General features: G+C 43.3%; 1 long non-coding RNA gene across 2 annotated transcripts in view; it reads left to right on the top strand.

Moving 5' to 3' along the window:
- The window catches only part of LOC127473362 (uncharacterized), a 277,370-nt gene that overhangs the window by 99,555 nt on the left and 163,108 nt on the right, over positions 1-14,707 (top strand). Inside the window, exons 8-9 of one of the 2 annotated variants that reach the window (XR_007905379.1) lie at positions 910-1,106; positions 2,501-2,645. This is a non-coding gene — a long non-coding RNA (uncharacterized LOC127473362). Of the gene's footprint in view, positions 1-909; positions 1,107-2,286; positions 2,332-2,500; positions 2,646-14,707 lie in introns of those variants that run through there. The other variant, XR_007905380.1, reaches the window with a different exon arrangement.

Here is a 14,707-nt window from a genome sequence, read left to right as displayed (position 1 = left end):
GGCACAGGTCTCATTTGTTTTGTGATGCCCATTTTCAAGAGCATGTACCAGAGCAGGTTGCCATCTGATGGTGGCAGTCACTAGAAGGGCTTGGGAGGGGACTGAGGTGGCTTAGCCATGTGTCACCCCAACCCTGAGTGACACGAGTCCATTCCAAATGTCTCTTTTCAAAGTTCCTGCAAGTTACCATTTCCCCAGCCAAAAATAACTACAACAAACAACATGAGCACAATTAAAGAAATTCAAATGTATCTCAAACCACCTAATGATTAACTGTGTTCAATTAGTCTCCGGGCTTTTCTGTGCTGCTGTGTGGTCTCCCTGAAGGCACCACCAAGCACCCCAGAGGTGAGTTAATGAGTTCTGGTTGTGTCTTGTCCTCAAGCTCAGCTGCATAACCACCCTCCTCCTCTGGCCTGCTGTTCCTAGGAAGAACACCCACTTCAGAGGGCTTTCTCCCTTTTCCTGCTGGAAGCTGATGAAACGTTTGGTCTTCTCCTGTAATGCATTTCCAAGGTGCTGCCTCTGCAGGGCTGTGCGAGTTCAAGGCTCAGCAGGGTGCTACCCCAAGCCTCTTCCTGGGCATCCTGACTGAGTTGGTCGGCTTGGTTGCAGGGTGTGGGTCCCCACATCTGTCACATAAAGCCCAGGTCACTATATTGACAATATAGTTTCAAGACTGTGACTTAATCCTCTCTTTGGGGTGGTCTGTAAACATCAGTGCTTCCAGCCAGGTCTGGCATGTGTGTAAATTACTCCTGTTTCTTTTGCAGCTCTGTGTCACTGGACCATCAGGCCTTTTAGCACATCTTTCTCTTACCTCAAATTCATGTTTTTTTTTCATGGCAATACACTCTTCTCAAAGTTTCTTGAAGCTCTGATTATATTTTTTATCCTTCTTTTCTTCAGGTTCAGCCAGCACCTGTGCAGACCCTGGGCCTCTGCATTGTCAAGAAATTGCATTTTCCTGTGAAATGCTGCACAGTCTGAACAGTGCTACAGGTTAAAGTCCCCAAAGGGAATCATGAGCCTGAAGGAAAATGACCCTGTGGACATATCCAACACATTGGACATTAGCCCAGCTTTCAAATGCATCTCTCTGTTAGGTAATGGGAAAGGTACTTGTATTATACCTCTATGTAAACCCCTGTACAAGAGGATGAGGGGCTGCATTGGCTCCTTCAGCCCTGCTCTACTGGGAGCTTCCATCTTTAACTTTTTCACTTCCTTATTTTACCTGGGGTTTTTTTCTATTAAAAAATGCGTGGAGTTGACCCCACACTGGCTTGTGCACCACGGCTGGATTCATAGTCACGAACCCTCTTTTTCCTCTCTGGGCTGAGTTTGCCAGCAGCAGTTGGTGCCAGGAGAGCCCAGAGCTGGCACTGCTGCTGCCATTTTGCTTTCCCTGTGCTCCACGTCTCCTCTCCTGTGTCATTTCACACAGTGGACAGTTTAATGCACCATTTTCTGCAGACTCCAGCATTCCCTGCCTCATGCTGTCCTGGCTGGGATCTGTTTTCTTGCAGTACTTTGCATGAAGCGTCTCACAGTGCTGCTTTCCAGGAACTCTGTTCTGGACATGATTAACTCCTCTGCATGGCAAATTTTAATTGTTCTATCAAGGAATTTTTTTTTTTTCCTGAGTTTTCCAATCTCTTTCCCCGGTGTTTTGCCTCAAATCCCAGCCATAATATGTTCCTTCTAATAAGAGACTCCAACCTGACAGTTGTAAGATTGGCACTGCCACCACTCGTTACAAAATCTGGAGTTTGTACCGTGTTATCTTTTTTCCTACGGAAAAATAAGATACTGACATATGGCAGCTCTCAGGAGAGTGGAGGCTGAGAGCGGGAGGCCAAGGGAGCGGAGGCTACGAGAGATTTGGAGGCCCGCAGTGGGAGGCTGAGAGAAGAGAGGCCAAGAGTGGGAAGCCCAAAGACTGAAGGGTGCCATAATCTGCTCCTCAGCCATGCTCTTGCTGGTTTTTCCCTGAATTTCCCCAGTTTTGCACTCGGTGCCTGCTGACACGCACTGTGTGTGACCCCCCCGCACCTGAGGGGAGGGCGTGGTCGCCTCAGGGCTCTCCCTGCGACTTCGGGCTCCGAGAGAGGCTCGTAACCCCTGAGCTGTGTCTAATCAGGCAGCACCTGAGATTAATTGTGAGGGCTTTTCTCTACCCGCCCGCAGAGATAAAGGCAGAGGAGCCATTTTGGTGCTTGCATGTGACTGGGTGCTGTTCCGAGTTGCTCCTGGGCCGGGGTAAATCCGGGTGAGGGAGTATTTGCTGAGTCATGAACTGGACGCTTGCTGTGGGCCCAGCTGATAAAGGTACCGGGGTGTCTTTAATGGGATAGGGCCAGGGAAACAGGGACCTGGTAGGAGCAGTGGGCTGGGAAGGGGTCAGGAAGGTTGTTGCAGGTGAACGCTGTGGTGTTAAAAATAACAGAGGGGAATCCCCTGCCTTGGCTTTGTTTGACTCCTTCCTGCTTTCAAACAGCTTTGGAACCTGCTGCTGGGATTTCCTACTGGATGCCTCGAGCCAGAAAGAAGGGGGCAACCATTTTGATCATCCTCCTTGAACCGGCCACAGCTTGGGTGAGATATCGTGGTGACAACTCATCTAGCAACACCATTACCCAAAGGTGAGGTGCTCTTGTTTGGTTTTGTAACCTACAGCTTTGTCAGGATGGTGCAGGACATATGTTGCTGCGTCATCCAAGATGCTGGGGTGTAAAGAGAAATAAAGGATGGGGCGGGACCGATTGGTGTTTTACTGGCTGTGGGTAGGTAGAGAGGGGGAAAAGCAGCCTTGGCACCTGTTAGTGGCCATTAAAAACTCCCATGTTCTGCTAATATGTGCTCGTAAAAAGGCCATCTGCTAATGCTCAAAGGTCATTAAGTTACCAGCCCTGTTTACTCCTCCTGCTCTGCTGGGCCAAGCCTTTCTCAGAAAAGAGGGCTTAAATGGTTATTATGGTGGCGCCTGCTCACGCTGCTGTGTGGTTAAGGGTCTGTCAGTATTTTCATTAGGAACTCAGACTTTCAGGGCTTTTTAAACTTGGCCATTAAAGTGCCTGCTTCTTGCTGCCTGGCCATGCTTTGGAGAAGGAATTTTTGTGTTGGATTGGTTTATTATGAAACTGCTTATTGCCTTTGTACTTTCATTACATGAAACAAAGGGAAAGCATAGACAATGTAAGACCAGTTTATGTGCAGCTCTAAGGGCTGTGTTTGCTGTGCTGGGTGTTGGTTTTGGGGTTACAGGAGTCAGCAGTATGATCTGCCCATATAGGTGACACTCTCCCCAATCAGGCAGTGCTTGTGCCTCACACAGTCTGGGCACTACAGGTGGTTTAGGGAGGAAGCTGAGGCCTGAACTGTGAGTTGCCTTGATTTCATAGGTTGTAGTCAAACCTTTAAGGTTACATTAACATAGTTTTCTTGTGGTTAAATGGAACTATCAAAAACTTTGATAATTCTTTCTTCCTTCTGAGACTTCCCAGCGATAAAATAAGATGTAGCTGCTCAAGTTTTTATCCTTCATTTCCGATAATGATGGTGTCTGTCTCATAAAAACCTGCCTTTTATCTTCCCCAATTAGCTGAGTTGCTGCACCCTTGTGCTGCGAAGTTCTGAGTGTGCTGCAGCCTCTTCCTGAGCACAGTCAAAGCACCCCTTCCCCAGCTCTGTGGGGCCAGTCTGTCCACTGCACCCACCCTCCCATCCCCACTCCCTTTGGCATCAGTTTAATCTTTTGCTTTCTGCATAATATAAAGAAGAAACCTGGGTCAATGAATAATGAAAGCTCATTCAAAACCTGGACTCTCAGAGTTTGGTCTCTGCTGCTTTTTATTTTAAGTGGAACTTCTTTCACAGATCTTTTTAATTTTTTTTCCTTGTTAATGCAGTCAAACTTTCCCTTGTGGATTTTGTGAGGTTTTTCATGCAGGATTTAGGGGAAGATCACACTGTTTCTGCGATGCACTTGTTCTTCAGATTGTTTTTATTTCTGTTCTGACTGAGCTCTGAGGCCAGCCAGGGACAGGATGTTGTTGTCTTGGCCACTGTGTGTAAGTAAGGAATATGGACTGCCTTGGAGAGCTGAGAGTCAGAAAAGGGCATGAAAAATAGGGAAGGAGTGTATCTTAGGTTTTTAAAACAGCCTTTACAAACCATGATGCTGAACTTAAAAGAGAAATCTAAAAAAAAAAATAATTCCAAAGCCTCCCTAACTCAGCAGACATGTTTTTTACCAGAACTCTCTTCTCACCAGCCAGTCCTTCTTAAATCTGTAACAACCCAACAGGTAGTTAAAATAGTCCCAACTAATTGTAACCAGGACTGCTGGCTTCTTCTGAGCTATTGTTCTGATTAGGCACCACAGCCAAAATCATCAGGAGGTATATAGGCAAAGTAGTTAGTGTAAGAACTCAAAACAAGAACAACTACAGGCCTGGGGTTTTTTAATTTATTATTAAACTGCTGTAAAAGCAGGCCCTGTGTCTCTGCTGCAGATGTGTCTGCCATGGGCCAGCTCATCTAACTCAGTATTGCTCTGGTGACTTCATGAGAAGAATGGATTACAGCACGTGTTACAAATTGAGGTTTTAATTCACATTTTCTTGAAACACGTAGAAGTGATAAAATCTGTACAACTTCCCACCCCTATTCTAACATCAACTGTTTCAGGAAAGGTCTTTTTTAAAAAAAAAAATGCAGTCTTTAAAAAAATGTTTCAACTTCTATTTTTTTAATTGTATGCCAAATGCTAGGCAGAACTTGTCCTTGTAAGGAAACCTCTCTTCTTCAACAAACAAGTGGTAGAGCAGGTCAGAGGGGTGTGATGTGATGATCTGTAGCCTCTGAGGTTGGCTTAGCACACATGAGGACAGAATTTGCTGGTGACAACAAGGAATAGAGACTTTAAACTGTTAAACTTATCCAAGAAAATGGATGTGGTTGGCACATGAAGCCAACCTTTGGAGTCTCTGGGACAAGAGACTATGGGAGAAATTATCTTGTGGTAGACACTGTAAGGCATTTGCAAAGGCAGTGAGGCAGTGAGCAGCCACTCATCCTCCACACTGGAGTGGTGGGAATGCCACTTTCCTTCCCCCTTTATCCCTCTGTTTGAACCAAGTACTAAAAAAGGTGTTTCATATTTTTGCAGTAGTCAGCGCTTAAATATTTTGGTTCCTTATAGGTACTGGCACAGTCTGTTTTGGTAGTACACATGAAAACAAACAAGGAAAGAGACAGAAAGCACAGGCAATTCCTTGGATGTCGTGCTTTGCCGAGGCTATAAAGTGGAGGAGGCAGAGATTTGTTGGGATTCTTGCTCGGCACACACAGCCCAATTATTGGTGAGTTTTGGAGTTGAGGGAGAACAATATTTTGCCTGGGGAAGAGTGAGGGATTTCACTTTGCAGATATGCTTCTATTTTACTGTGTGTATTTGTCTGTCTCCTGCTTAGGAGTGTTAGGTAGGTTCTGCTCCATAGGATTAAATCATATCCCAAACCATCCTGGCTTTGTGACAGTACAAACATTATTGGATTTAGTTTCCTTCTGCTTATCCACCTCCTGTCTTCCAAGATCCCCGTTATTATTATAATAATACCCACAAAACTCCTGCTCTGAGATCAGAGGGGTTTTCAAGTGCCAGAGCAATCAACAAAACATACCTGGTCCTTTTAATCTCCTTTAATCCCATCACGTGGGACTATCCCAATAAATGATCACATATCCAAGAATTCTTTCTGTGTAATGACATTTGAGTTTTAGCTCACAGTTTTCATGAAAGTGTCTCAGATATGAAAGAAGATGTACTGGGACCTTCTTATACCATCAATAAAATAAAAGTTTGGGTTGAAAAATTATCTTATGGAATAAAACAGAATAACAAAAATCCATCATTATCTGTGTTTCAGAAAGGGACTGTGTTTTGTTTAGCATTTTAGTTAGAAATGATGTATGACTACATCATAAAACACTTATATTAAAAAGATCTTCTCACCCTGAATTCAAAATATATATTGTACTCTCTTATCATCCAGTCATTTCAGAGTGAAAGTTAAAAATGCCCATCCTGTGGTGGTAGTCGCCTGTGTTATATCTTATAGCTGATATATTCTTCTAATACTTTTACTTAAAAGGGCTTTTACTTGGGGCTCATGAGAGCAGATATTTATTTTCTTATTGATAATGGTAACGCTATGGGTGCTGGTTTTGTGTTTAGATCAGTGTTTATTGTTTTCCCCGGGCTGCTGAATCAGCCCAGCTTGGGTTCCGAAAGTTTGGGTCGTGTCTGTACCTCGTGGAAAAGGGGAAAATATTTCCATTGGATGAGAAGAAGCAGAAAGCAGGAGCTTGTAGTGTTTTGCCAAGGCTTGGTCTGTGCTTTCTGTTGGATTTTCTTTTTTGTGCATATGTGAAAATGACTAAATTTTAAAGAAAATCAAGTGTTAGCAGAATAAAGGGTGGCCCATGCCATGGTTCAAAGTCTTGAGAGCTTGAGCTGTCCAGGAGTTTTCACAAAAATCCCTGTGTCAGGAACAGGAAATATGACAAAAAGCAGGACTCTGCAACATCCTGGTTTGATGTTTTAGAGATGAAAAGTTTCTCCTGCCTGAGGCATAAATTTTGGCTTGAATGAGAGAGCCTAACCCTAAGGGGAAGATGCTGGGACCCAGATTCCTGTCACTGGTTTGAACCACACACAGCAGAGACTTAAAACTGACTTTATCTTGTCCTGAGTGAACGTCCTCACCACTAAAAAGTGACTGTTGTCAGGGGAAAAAAAGGAAAGGGGAATTTTTTCTGGTGGTGGGTTTTTTGTTTCGTTTCATTTTGGTTTTTCTCCTAAGGAATGTGGATCCATGCAGAACATCAGCATCTCTGAGAACTCAAAGTTCTACAAGAATGGGAAAAAAAACCTCCTTTCCCACACATTTGATAAGAGATTTTGAGTCAGGTTGTAGGAGAGTGTAAGACAGAACTGGGTAAAGGCAGGCCAGTCACTTTTGTGAGGAAGCCAATACTGGGAAAGGAGGGAATTCTGTGAAGTTACTAACCTGGACACTCTGGCCTGCAGAACAATTTACTGAAGGGGTGGTTAAATGGCACAGATTAAGCTCATTAATGGTTCAGATATTTGCTTGGTTTACACAATGCTGTCCAGCAAATTATATTGATGCTTGACAGAATTATTGTTATTATTTATTTTGCTGTAAGCCAGATTTATAGATATTTGTAGCTTTTGTAAGACTAAACATAAGAAACATTAATGGCTTTACTAATTATATCACTGCTTTAGAGATATAAATAGTGATAAAAACGCCAAGTAAAGTGAGCTAGTAAAACATTTTAAAGAGAATTTTAAAGTGAGTTACTGATTGATGATCCCTTGGGTCAGTCTTAACTTTTGAATGTGAGAGCACAAGTGCTTTTTGCCTCCATCAACTCTTCGGGCAGAGACAAGGAAGAACAAGAGTTGTATTGAACGACTGATTATTAAATCAGATTGCATAATCTGAAAAATATTGAAATCCTATAGTAGCATAAACTGAGGCTGAACTTATTACAGCAGAACAGAGGGGTTTGGGTTTTTTTTTTTTTCACCTTTACATTGTCCTCAACCCCTCCTGCCTCCTGGATGGTTTATCTGCCCTTCTTTGTCTCTTACATGTTAAAACTGCGAGCTCTTTAGAGCAGGAGCTGCCTTCTCCCTCTCTCTTATTACACACAGTAATAATCCTCTGATGAGGATTTTGGGGTCCTAACAACAATATGAATAATAACTTCGTGGTTGTTAAAAAATAAATAAAATCTTTAATTGCTAAGCAGAGTCTATACAGGGCTATATACAAATTAAAGGTGTGTTTTTTGCGCAGCTGTCAAATGAAAAAATCTGTTTTCCTAACTATTGATCCCGGTTTTGCTGTGAGCACCCTTTCAAGGAGGGAGATAATGAGTGAGAAAAGAGTTAATAAATGTTCAGCCATTACTGCAAGCATGAGTGGAAATCCATCATCGGTTTAAGTACTGGATGGGCTCTAGATGATAATCCAAGGCTGTTTGACCACCATCAGTGCCACTGTGAGGAAACCCACAGGGCCCTGGGAGCTGGGATCCTTAGGGATGGTGTGTGGTTCCCTGCTTTCCTCTGATATACAGCACTCAGTTTTATTTGTCACTGGGTTTAGTGATGACCTGGTTGAAACTCCCTTGAAGCCACTGGAAAGACTCACAGTCTCCAATGGCCTTTGGATCAGGATTATTGCAGTGTTTTCTTGGAGTGAACGCCAGTGGGAATTTTCTCCCAGGTGTGTGGGGGAAAAAAAAAATTTCTTTTTTTTTTCTTTTTGTTTTCTTCCCCTCTTGCAATTTCTGATTAATTGGTCTTCCTAACACACTTGTGAATAGTGTATTGTGGAGGTGGATGTGCCCAGGAGGATGAAGTTGGGTCCCACCTCATCTGTGGTGACACCTTGTTGCTGTTTGATGGGATGAGCACAAGGGCAGTGGATTATGGGCAAAGCTTTAGAGCAGACCAGGCCAGCCTTGTCATGAGGATGGGGAAACGTGATCCTGAACCCACTGAAATCCTCAAAGTTTGGGCTGCCTCCTTGCAGTGCGACAACAGGTCAAGCAAGTGACAGTGGGACTTCAAATCCTCATTGGGAAATCAGGATGATGCATCACCACTGAGCTGGGAAAGCTGCAAAAATCTGACAGGGGCACCCAGCCACGCAGCATCCCAGTGCTCACCCACCCCACAGGGTCTTGGCTGTGCTGAGCAACTCAGAAACCTCATGGGCCACCTCAAGGCTTTGGTGGAAGATTCCTGGAGTTTCTTTCTAGGCATGCTGTAAAAATCACAGGGGCTGTTCTCCCTTTGATCCCAAACCACAGACCAAAGGGACAATTCACATGCGTTGTCGAACCATAAAACACATGTGGCTTGACATTGGTTCCAGAAACAGGCCAAGATGTAGGACAGTCTTATTTTTTTCTGAGATATTTGAACTGTCTCTTCTCACCATGTTATGAAGCTTGGCCATAGCCTTAGAATATAAGCAGAGTGTGCTGTGGGATTTAATTCTTAAACTGTGGGTAAAAGGAAGAGTCTGTTTGACTTAGGTTAGCAGAACTTTCTACTCAGCACTGAAGCTCGAAATCAAATCACTGTGCTGCTCCCTGATTTCCTTCTCTAATGTAATCTGTAGCACAGAACTGAAATTTAGGATCTTTAGAGGGCAGGTTATTCAATTCTTGTGGGTTGTGAGTATGGGGAAAAGGCTTCATGTGTAGTTCTAGCTTGGAAAACAAGATAAACAATGCTTCTAACGAATAGTCCTACTGACTACTATTACTACTCTGTATCCTACTTTTATGAGCATGTTTTGGACCACTGCTCTCCACCTGCACTCAGCTTCATGGGCTTCCTTTGCTTTCACACTCATTCCCAAGGCAGGTGTTCAACTTATAGGTATTTTAAAGTTCTTGGAGCCCCAGAATCTGGTCAGCTGTCCTAAAAATATGACATCTGCCAGTCTGTGAGTGTAAATCCCGGTTTACAGGTAAAATCAGAATTTATATTTACCCTCTGTTGATCTTCAAATGAAATTATGAAAAAATTGTGGGGGCTGAGGTGGTTTTATGGTTGTCAAGAAATGCCAGTCCTGAAGTTCCAGAAGGTTAATGACTGTCTGTATTGATAAAGAATACAACCCCATCTAACTGTCTTGTGCCAATAAGGATAAGGTTTGGCAGTTGAGTGAGATTATGTCAGGACTAGTCAAATAACATCGATATTTTTTACCTCCATGCTTTTTTTACCAAAAAAAAGGGGATGTAGCATCTTTAATTAAATGTTATATGAATACATTTCAGATAGACCCAAACACAGGGCAACTGTGTTTCGGAAATGCTGTTTCTACATTTAAAATGTATTTGAAATGTAATTTAAGAAAAAAGATAATAGAAAAAAAAAAAACCTAAAATAACTCGAAACAAGCCAGAATATAGTAGCTCATCATTACGCTAATATATCAAACAATATGAGCTTAGCTTAATTATCCCCTTTGAGAGTTGAGAAAACTAAGCACAACCTTCAATTTACAGCTGTTTGGTGCCGGGAACCTGAATTATTATTTGAGAAGAAGGGGGGATAAAAAAAAAAGTTTATTTATTGTGACCTACACTCAGTTTTTATTCATCATGGAAAATCTGTATATTCACAAATGAGGGCTATTCATCTGCAGACTGCAGCATTCTTCAGCTGTCCGGGGCTGCATCAGCCGCACTTCTTCAGCTTTTGTGTTCATCTCGAAGCCTCTTCATCCAAATTGTTCATCATCTTGATGGCGGAGCTTTATCTTGCTCTAGTGCAGCTGCATTCCCCTTATCCAAAGTGCCGAGAGATACAAGGGAGAGGGAGAGAGGGAGAGGCAGAATAGAAAAGAGAAAAAGCAATGGCCAGTGCTCATATGAGGATAATTTGTAGTTTCTCAATAATAATAAAAAAAAAAAAAAAAAAAAGGAGGACAGGCTAATTACTGGCTTAACTAGGGCAGCCTGTGGATCCTCATGTCAAAAGGACTAGCGTAATTATTTGCCATCAAAGCACATTCATATTGTGGTACAAAAGAAGGGCCTTTCGCAAATGGATCTCACTAATAAACAGGGCTGAGAGGAGCATTATGTGTCTCCCTGGATGCAAGCGCATTAACACAGTGACATGGAGCATAACTCTCAGCCTGGAGAGTGGGGGGGGGTGGAGAGGAAGAATGATAATTATCCCCCCTCCCCATCTTTCCTCTCCTTTTTCCTTTGTGCTGGGCTAGCAAGCCGAACGCGACCCGCTGGAAGGCCCAAGGCAGGCTATTAGTGACCTCTGAGCATTGACAAGGTGGCTACACTCTTAAAAGCCCGGCTCTCCATGTCAGGAGGGTCGCAGGAGCCCGGGAGAGGAGCTTTAAATGGTCCAGCAAACACTTCAACCTTAAAGACACCTGGAAGGTCGCGACCAATTTAATGTAGATGAATCTGGCACGAAGAGGGCTCTTTTGAATCCACAGACAAAAGTTTTTGGTTGTTTTTTTTTTTTTTTCTTCTTTTTCCTTTTTCTTCTTTTTTTTTTTTTTTTTATTTTCCTCCTCCTCCACGTTGTTTTTTCACAGATCTTAGCATGAGAGATGCTGGAGAAAGGGACTTGATTCTGGAGGCCACTCCTGCACTCGCTGAGCAGATGTGGTGCCGGGCGGCCTCGAAAGGCTGCGGCTTTTCATTAGCAAAAGTAAACAGGTTTGGAGAGAAAGAGAAGGGACTTGTGTGTACCTTCCAGGGATGTCTGCAAGCATTGATGCACTAAGACATTACAAACTCAGATATCCTGCAAAACGTGTGTGTGTATCTATAGATAGATGTGTTATATGTTAACAGGACTGTTTGTTTCTGGGTTTTTTTCTTAGTCCTCCAGCTACATCACTTGCAGTCCTGTGCATAATGGGGATGAGCCACCCAACCCCAGCACTCCTTTACTCTGGAGGAACTCAGAGGTTTACAATGTTGGTTTTGTTTTATTTTCAGAAAGAACTCTAATTTCAGTGTTCACCTCACAGCTTCTTTTAAGTGATTGGGTTCTGTGTGGGTTGTGTGCTGTAAAACAGCCCTGCTGGTCATCAAAACTGGGATAGTCCTTTCTTGTGACAGCCTTGCCTGACACTGTAAAACACGGAATGTGCAGCTGGAAAGAGGGAAGGTGTCGGTCTGAGTCGGGAACGCGTGGCACACGGTGACATGAATCCCTGCATGTGGCCACATGTGACTGGGATCAAGGGATTTTGAAGCCCAACTCATCTGCGTGACAAAGGGCTGAAAGCCAAAGTTGTTTCTTTTCCAGCACTCTTCTAGGTCACTTCTAGGTCATGGCACAGAGAGGAGCCCCTTTTCCTTGCCACAGCACTCAGGGACATCCTTGTCCATGTCATGTTGATGGGAAGTAGAAGCTCAGGTCTGCACATGCCTGTTAACATCACTCACCTCAGGAACAGCTCATGGAGCCACTGGGTTTAGGATGAGAGTTGCCAAATTGTCAACCTGACACACTCAGTTGTGAATCAGATTTGAAAAATGAGGAAATGAGGTGGCTTTTAAGTTTGTGGAATTAAACCAGTGGCAAATCTTTTGTTGTTTCTTCCTCCCACCTTCCTTTTTGTCCGTTTTATTTTTTTGTTCCTCTTTTCCTTCTTGCTTGGTAACCTTAGAAAATAGTTGGATGCTTTCTCCATATTGTGCTATGCAAGGAAGAAGAGTGGTGAACATGGGCTTGAAGGGGAAGAAAATAACCCAGGAGGAGACTTTTTAGGACAGATCACAGAAACCTGATGCAACTCATAGTAAAATAGCAAACATTAGCAATACAGGAGTACAGCCACACTCCTGTCCAGGCAGGGTTTTGGGCTGGGCAGTGCTTCTAGGACATAACCAATGTCTGTGACATAAAAAATTCCAAATATTCACCCACCCAGGAGCTGTATAACCCCCCACCCCCAGCATGTAGTGCTGGAGGGATGGGGACCCACTGGAGCAGCCAACAGCAGCAGCCCACCACCAAGGAGACACAGCTTGTGCTCTTGGATGTTTCCTTGTCTCTGTAGCCCTGCAATATTTTTTTCTTTTTGCCCTTATTTCCCTGGATGTTAGAAAATTTTGCACACAGCCAATTTTACCTTTAGTTTGAAGGAAATTGTGACAAAGGACCTAACAGCAGAATTGGATCCACTGAGGTATGGATGTGCTGGAGTATAAAGAACGTAGTTAATATCACCTTAAAATAAATATTTCTAGGAAAGGGATTGGAAAAGTCAGCTCTGTAAAGGTGTGAGAATGGGGTTTTTTTGGCATTTTTAAATTAATCCAGGTAAACTTTCCTGGCATAGTTGTATCCAGCCATGCCAAGGACCATGATATTAGCAATAAAGACAATGTTATTAGTATCATTACATCAATGTAAAGAAGGTTATAGAGTTAGCATTTGTTTAAAAAAAATCTGTTAATGGTGACTTTTTCCCATTAACTCACTCTTTTGCAGTATTTTATACACTTATATACTGTTTATGAACCTGGGTATGTATTTCTACTGTTGCCAAGAATAATCAAAGATAAATATAGCAGTTGCAGAGTTTCTTTCCTGATGAAATTGTACTTCAGCTTCTAAACCCAGAGCTGGCCTCCAGTAAGGGACTGTGTCCTCTTAAAGTCGAAGTGTGGTGCTTGAACTTTGCTATCACATAATGCTTTCAAGGTTGCTTGTCTAAAGTGACTTAATTTGTACTGCAGAACTAGCCTTGTACCCACAAACACGCCAAAAGCCGCAGCGAGCCAGGGCAGCAGGGTTATTACTAATTTTTTATTAAAATCCCTTAGGCGCTCACAGAAGGCCCAAAAGCAGCTTTAATAATAGACAACATACAGCACATTTTTCTTGTATTGCCATGTAATCAAATCTAAAGCTTCTGTTCACTTTCTTTGTTTTACCTAGAGGACCAGCTTCCAATTTAGTTGTGGCCTGCACTAAACTGATTTTTCATTGTAATTAATGCCTACTTTGGCCTCAGCCACTTACACAACTTTCCATTAGAGGTTTGCAGCCATCCACAGAGAATTTCACCAAGTTACCCTCCTGATCCTGCTACACTTGCAATTTTTGTTAAACTGCCTTTTTTTTTTTTTTTACTTTATTATTATTTTGCAAAGAATGTTTAAATTACTGGGCCAAATCGCTTTCTTTTTTCCCTTCTATTTTTCTCTTCTTTCTCCCCCCCTTTTTTTTTTCCCCCCTGCCTGCTGCACCTATTAAAGTGGTTGGGCAGGAGTCCAACTGGAAGGAAAGCCTTTAAGTGATTTCAGAAAGGGCTAGTGGAACTTATTTAGGCCTGGGGTCTGCTGTGGTTAATTTTCAGTCTGTGTTTTGTGCTGTCCATTTCCTCTGAAATACTACCTGGGGTTTAAGGTTCCTCAGCACAGGATGTTAATAGGCCTCTGCAAACATTCAAAAGGCAGCTTTCCCACCACTAACCTTAAAAAGATTGTGGCACTGGGCCCAGGGTCAGATTGAATAGATGAAAAAGTATATGCTGTGCTTTTGCTTGCTCCTTGGACCTTTCCCTGTTGGCTTGCCTGACATTTCCAGTGACTTTTCTTAGTACCTTATTTTCAGCGTGCTTCCTAGAAAATTCTGCTTATTACCTTCTCCTATCCCCCAACAGCATTACTAACTCGAGAAGCACAACAATTTGTAACTGTACTTTGCTGTCTCCTTGGACTTTTCCCTCACAGCCACGAGCTGCTGCTTCCTGTGGCCCTGGTGGTCCATCCGGGCTCCTTGGTGTGCCATCCACATGCCATCCCTGATACCTGGGGATACTGGGGTCCCCCCTGCAGATCTCTGGTGTGCCTTTTCCAAGGATAACGCCTCTGCTGTGAGGCTAAAGCAGAGCTAATGACCAGATATGTGTATGCCTGTGCTATATGGGCTTTCCTCCCCAGCACAAGAAATGCAGCAGTGGGAACTCCAGGGTAGGCACATGGGTTTTTGTGCACTGGGGTCCCACATTTCCCAGTGTTTGGATTCAGGTACTAATCTTCTTGCCTTGCTGTGGCGTTGCAGGGTTCTGGCTCTGTGTGCAACCTCCTACAC

The sequence above is a fragment of the Manacus candei genome, unplaced genomic scaffold (genome assembly GCF_025592945.1).
Source record: "Manacus candei isolate 608988 ecotype Guabito, Panama unplaced genomic scaffold, ASM2559294v1 h1tg000035l, whole genome shotgun sequence".
Lineage (NCBI taxonomy): Eukaryota > Metazoa > Chordata > Aves > Passeriformes > Pipridae > Manacus > Manacus candei.
The sequence above is the reverse complement of the archived record's forward strand: the minus strand, read 5'-3'. Positions and strand labels throughout refer to the sequence as shown.